Source organism: Astyanax mexicanus, chromosome 1 (assembly GCF_023375975.1).
Source record: "Astyanax mexicanus isolate ESR-SI-001 chromosome 1, AstMex3_surface, whole genome shotgun sequence".
NCBI classification, from domain to species: domain Eukaryota; kingdom Metazoa; phylum Chordata; class Actinopteri; order Characiformes; family Acestrorhamphidae; genus Astyanax; species Astyanax mexicanus.
Window position 1 is genome coordinate 124,327,046 of NC_064408.1, and position 6,000 is coordinate 124,333,045.

Genomic DNA, 6,000 nt, shown 5'->3' on the forward strand with positions numbered 1-6,000 from the left:
ACTATGTATGTTGGTAAGTTTTCAATGTTAATCTGTATTGTAGTGTTGATGGTTTGACCACAATAATAGTGTGTATAACTGTATCACTGCAGATTCATCTCCACTGTCCAGCTAGAAGAGGATGATTCTGTTATCTACAGTGCAGTGGCCACTAAGTGATCCCATCTCCACACGTCCACAAAGTTCACGGCCTGTTTATTTCCCTGTGCAGCTCTAAACAGAAAGTGAATGTAAGCTTTTGCATGTTGCAGGTGATGTTTAGTTTCATTATTTCTTTAGTTTATAGCGTAGCTACTTCTTTATTCTAACTTGTTGGGAACTGCTTCACAAAAACAGCTACTGATTCTTATTAATTAGAATTATTTGTTTACAACCAAAACTTGCATTTAGTACAGTAAAACATTTTATCTTTTATTTTTTTTATCATATATGTGTTACAGATATAACCTAATTGCTTGCTTGGTGCTACAGTGTATGAGCTATTGTAAAAGCTTAGTTTTGAATGTATTGTGGAATTGTCTGTACAGCTATTAAAGTATTTACTGAACTGTTTTTTAATGTCTCTAGAACCATGAGAACCCATATCAACAGTAATTTCCAAAATACTATGTTTTAAACTCATTAAAATACATTACTTGAACAAAAGTATTTGGACACACCTCTCTTAATCACTGAATATGTGTTAAGAAAACAATTTCTTTTTTTTTTTCTTTTATTTAACAGATGGATGTTTTTGAAATAGTTAAGGCTCTAATTCTTACTAGTAAATTCTGTGCCTTCACATTCACAAATAAATTATGATTACTATAAATGCTGAAAACATCTGTAAAGTGAATTTATCTTTTAGTAATGTGCATTTGAATGTGCACAGTAGTAAACATGTAAGTACTGATAAGAGAGAGTGGTTTTGTAAATGTAAATCAGTGGTCACATATGACCATTCAGCATTAATGTAATTTAAAGATGTAGTTCTGTAGATCTACTGTTATGACTAGTCAGAATGGATTATAGATCTGTACAACTGAAATTATTACTAGTAAACCAGCAGGTGATTTCTGAAATGAGAAATTCTACTAGTAAAAACTGCATCACAGAGAAGCTTAACTTGAACCCTATGGCCACTATTAGCACACAATATGAAAAGTATTTTTACACTGGATCATCATTATTTTTAGTTTATATTTTTTTAGGAAAGCTGAAAGGGTAAAAATAGAATTTATCTTTTTTTTTATGTGTACCTGCCTCTACTGCCCACTGAAGGCTTTCTAATAGAATTTGGAGCATTGCTGTGAAAAGAGCAAGCGTCTTTAGACGAACCAAGTTACCCAGTCTGCTGAAGTTCTGCCACAGGAGTAGAAACACATGTACACTTATGTCCACAAAACAAACATACAAACAAGTAATAACCAGGTCATAATGTAATGGCAAATTCCTCATTATAAACCGGTGGTTTTTAACCTGTGGGCTGCTGACCTCTACTGGGCTGTAGTGGTACTGCTAGGGGGTTACTGGCGTAATATTTAGCAAACTCCGAAAATTATATATGATAGAAATAATAATAATAAAGATTAAAATCAAGATGTATCCTACCTGTTATTAACATTTTGTTCTAGAAATCAGGTCAGAACTAGTTTTATGGTGTAAAACATTATACTTTCATTACTTTTTGCATTTAATTGGTTTAATGGTTGGAACAGATCTGTAGAAGCAAATAATCACTATATATATATATATATATATATATATATATATATATACGTATATATATATGCCATTTAAATGTTTAAATATGTTTTAAATATTATTTGCTATCTTTGCTCATCGTTACACATGATTTTTAAATGCATTTGAGGTATTTAGTGCTTTTGAGATTTTTTTTTATATTATTATTATTCTTTTCCCTCAGGCACAACCTAAAATAAGATTATAATAACATAAAATAATGTTAAAGTGTGTGTGTGTGTGTGTTTTAGTGTGTGTTTGTTGGTGTTAGTGTGTGTATAGTATTAAAGCGGCTCTCTCCTCCGTGACTCCGTTTCCCGCCTTTTTTCCTCTTTACCTCTTTGCTCGGGAAGAGTCTGAGGCTGAAACTCCACAGGCTGAAAAAGTAAGTTAACTACGGGCTAATTTCTTTTAACTCGATTTTTCCTGCTAAATATACCGATAATCAGTTCAGTACAGGATTGTCTGGTACATTTTTCCTCACAAATTAAGGTAAAAAGTGTAAAATAGTGAAAAACTGAGCTGGTGAATTCAGCTAGCTAACATGCTAATTTAATATCAGATTTAACACTTTCTGTTAAACTGGTAACCGCAATATATCAGTGTATCATTCATTAGATTTACACCTGTGGCTTTATAAACACAGTTTTACACTGTATTCACACTTTAGACCTGATTTTAAAGGTGTTTTAAAGGGATATTTGTTTCTATTACTTTCTTTTACCTCAGGTATGACTGTGGTATGAAACTCAGTGAGTCTGTAGTTCTCCAGTATTAACCCTGGCCTGCATGAATTATAGAGAATTAACTCAGGATTTATTTACCCAAACTATTTAAATAACCCTTTTCGGCTTTTAAAAACTATTTTTTTAAATAAATTATAATAAACTTATTTTTATGTTTATAATTACATTTATAGATTATCAGTTTTATAGATATTCAGAATGTACATTCAGCTGAACAGCATACATTTGGGATTTCAGCTATTGTTGATTATATTATTAAAATAAAATAACACCTAAAAACCCTAAGGGGTTAAATGTAAGCGTTCCAGCAGCTTATATACAGATACTCACTCAAGTACAAGATGTAAGAAAATAGTTCACTACCTTATAGTTTCTCTGTTTGAATTGTATAGCTATATTATATCCTGGTATTATTCAATTTTATATTTTATTTAATCTTATTCTATTTTATTTTATTGTATGCTATTTTCTTACGGCTTGCAAGAGTATCTGTATATACTGTAAGCTGTGTGAACTCTTACATTTTCCCTTAGGGTTTCTATTTAAGCTTTATTTATTTTATTTTATTTTAGTAGTGTAATCAGCTGTAGCTGAAAAACCAAGTGTATGCTGTCCACTTGAATGTACCATATATATATATGGATGAGGGAGTTACAATTTAAACAATTTGTGCAAACTAACTTAGTGCAACTAATCTGAAGGTACACTGAAAAAAATGAATTAAATTTACCTTTAAAAAGTTTTGCAACTTTCTGAATTTGCTTTTTTTAAGTAAATTTAATTTCAGATAAATTTAAGTAACTTCAACTTGGTTTCAAGACTTAAATATTACATAGAGTAAATAAATGAACTGAACTTCAGTCAATCCTTTCTTTTAGTAAACTTTACTTAAAATAAATTTTAATATATTATAATTCCTGAAGTTTTTAGATTTTTAGTTAAAACACACATATTATACTGTCTCAACACATGGATGGCATGTAATACATTATTTTTAGTATACTGAAAATGTGTTGAGAGAATGAGACTGAGCTCTATTTACAAAATAAATCTTTAAAATTATGTAAATATTTGAATGTGTGTTTTAACTAAAAATATTTACATTTCAGGAATTATAATATATTATGTATCAGAAAATATATTTGAGTAATATTGTATAAATTAAGTAATTGTAATAAGGTAGTATTGTATGCAGAAATTAAGTAAAGGTTTCTAAAAGAAAGGATAGTTCCCAATCTCTTCCACTGTGTTATAATATCACTGACAGTTGGCTGTGGAATATTTATTAGTGAGTAGTGAAATTTCACACGTGCTGAATCCTATCACAGTACCACAGTGCCGGAGTTCACTGAGCTCCTGAGAGAGACCAATTACACAAATAATATGTATTTATATCAAAAACAAATGATAACTCTTTGATCGCCAAGCTTGTCTAAGAAACTGTAAATATTGTTGGGCTTTCACAATAATTTAAGGCCTTAATTTATAATTTTTAAAGCAGTTTAGCTCAGAGCAGAACCGTTGTAAAGACTAATATTCCTTCTTCTGGTGAAGCAGAAATGTTACAGTGAAGGGATATTTAGAGAGCAGCCTGTTTGTAGAACTTCACCAGCTACAAAAATCCACCCAAAACTCCAATACTCCCAAACTCTGACTGTTACCCAGCCAATCACCAGCCTTGCTCTGCACATCTGTAAACAGGCTGTTATATAACCAGAACCAGCCCAAATCATGTTTCACCCTCCCTGTCTTTACAGATTCATGAATATGCAACTTTCCATCATATTGTGAGGTGCAATTGGTTGGCTGCAGCGAAAACAGACAGAGAGGCTCCGCCCACTCACTCTCTATTGGCTTTGAGAGACAGAGGGGGCGTTACAGAGACTCCTGAGCAGAAAGGAAGAGAGAGAAAACAGAAGTAAGTTGATCCTCCATTACAGAAGAACGAAGAAAGAGTGACGCAGTTTAGGAAAAAACGATCTAACTTCAACCAACACGATTCTACAGCGGTTTATTTTACTGGGTAAGTTCAGAAACCAATCAGGTTTGTGTTTTTCCAATCGCAAAAGATCAACCTCTTTGGGTCTACGATTGTATGGTTTGGAGATAGAGGAAGTTAAGGCAGTCAGATGTTTTGGTATGTGGATGGACTCCAAACGGACATGGAAAAATCATATCAATTTAAAAAGTGGACAAATGTAAACGTGCTCTCAATGTTCTTACAGTTATTCTCAGGCGATTTGGTACATTTTTCAGATCAGAATTGAAGTTCCCATAACAGTTCATTCAATCTCCACATCTCCGTCCCACTTGTACACATCAAAATTGCATTTCTTAATGTGTTTCTCATATTGTGAATGCGTTTGTCATTCATGCAATTGGTCATGTACAATTTTCAGCTGTTTTTTGCATTTTTCATTGCTTATTTCGTGCTCATAAAAATGTGTTTTACTGATTATCTGTTGAATTGTCTCACCCTCCAAAACAATGAGGCTTTAGGTCATTGCCTGGGTCAATACATGCAAAAGTGCTGAACAGGTTGTCATAATCTATCATGCATAATTTATACATTTATACGTGAAACTTTTTTGGTACATTATGGTAATCCCAAATGAATTAAATTGTCCACAGGTGAATCTTGGCTTTCAGTTAATCAGAGAAATTTGTGAATTTGGCAGGAGGATTTTTTCCACGCTGCATTGTAAGGGATGATATTCAGTGTAAGGTGGATAAAAACATGTGGCCCAAATTCCTTAAGTTGTTGTCTCAGGTTGTTTTGAATGTTTAGAGTGAGTTTCTAATTGTGTAGTTTTTTTCTTTGTGTTATGTTTAGAGAGCTGCCAAACAGCTGTCTGTCTTTCCTGATTTTTTGTCAGATTTTTGTCAACAATTTGCAGTTTGTATTTTGTGTGTAACACATACTGTTTTAATTGATTTGATTTGAATCAAAAGTTTGTTTTCATCAGAATATATTATGCAGAGCTAACTAAAAATATTTAAATTTCAGGAATTATAATATATTATGTATCATAAATTATTTGAGTTATATTGTATACATTAAGTAATTGTAATTAGGTAATATTGTATGCTGAAATTACATAAAGTATACTAAAATAAATGATTGGCTGAAGTTCAGTTCACTTATTTACTCTATGTAACATTTAAGTCTAGTGTACATTCAGAATGCTGCAGCACGACTCGCTTTAATCTTCTGAAGTTCAGTCATGTCACTCCTTTGCTGCGTTTCCTCCACTGGCTTCCTGTTGCCGCCCGCATCCGTTTCAAAACCCTAACTCTGGCCTACAAAGCCAAAAACAGACCAGCTCCTTCATACTTGATGGCGATGGTCAAATCCAGATCTGCACCAAGAGCTCTTAAGAGCTTTCAGTACGGCTCGGCTCGAACCTCCATCCCTCAAAACCCACAGAAAACAACAAACATGCAGACTCTTCTCTGTGCTGCACCAAGGTGGTGGAATGAACTTCCACTGGGTGTCAGAACAGCAGAGTCACTCACAGTCTTCAAACGTTGA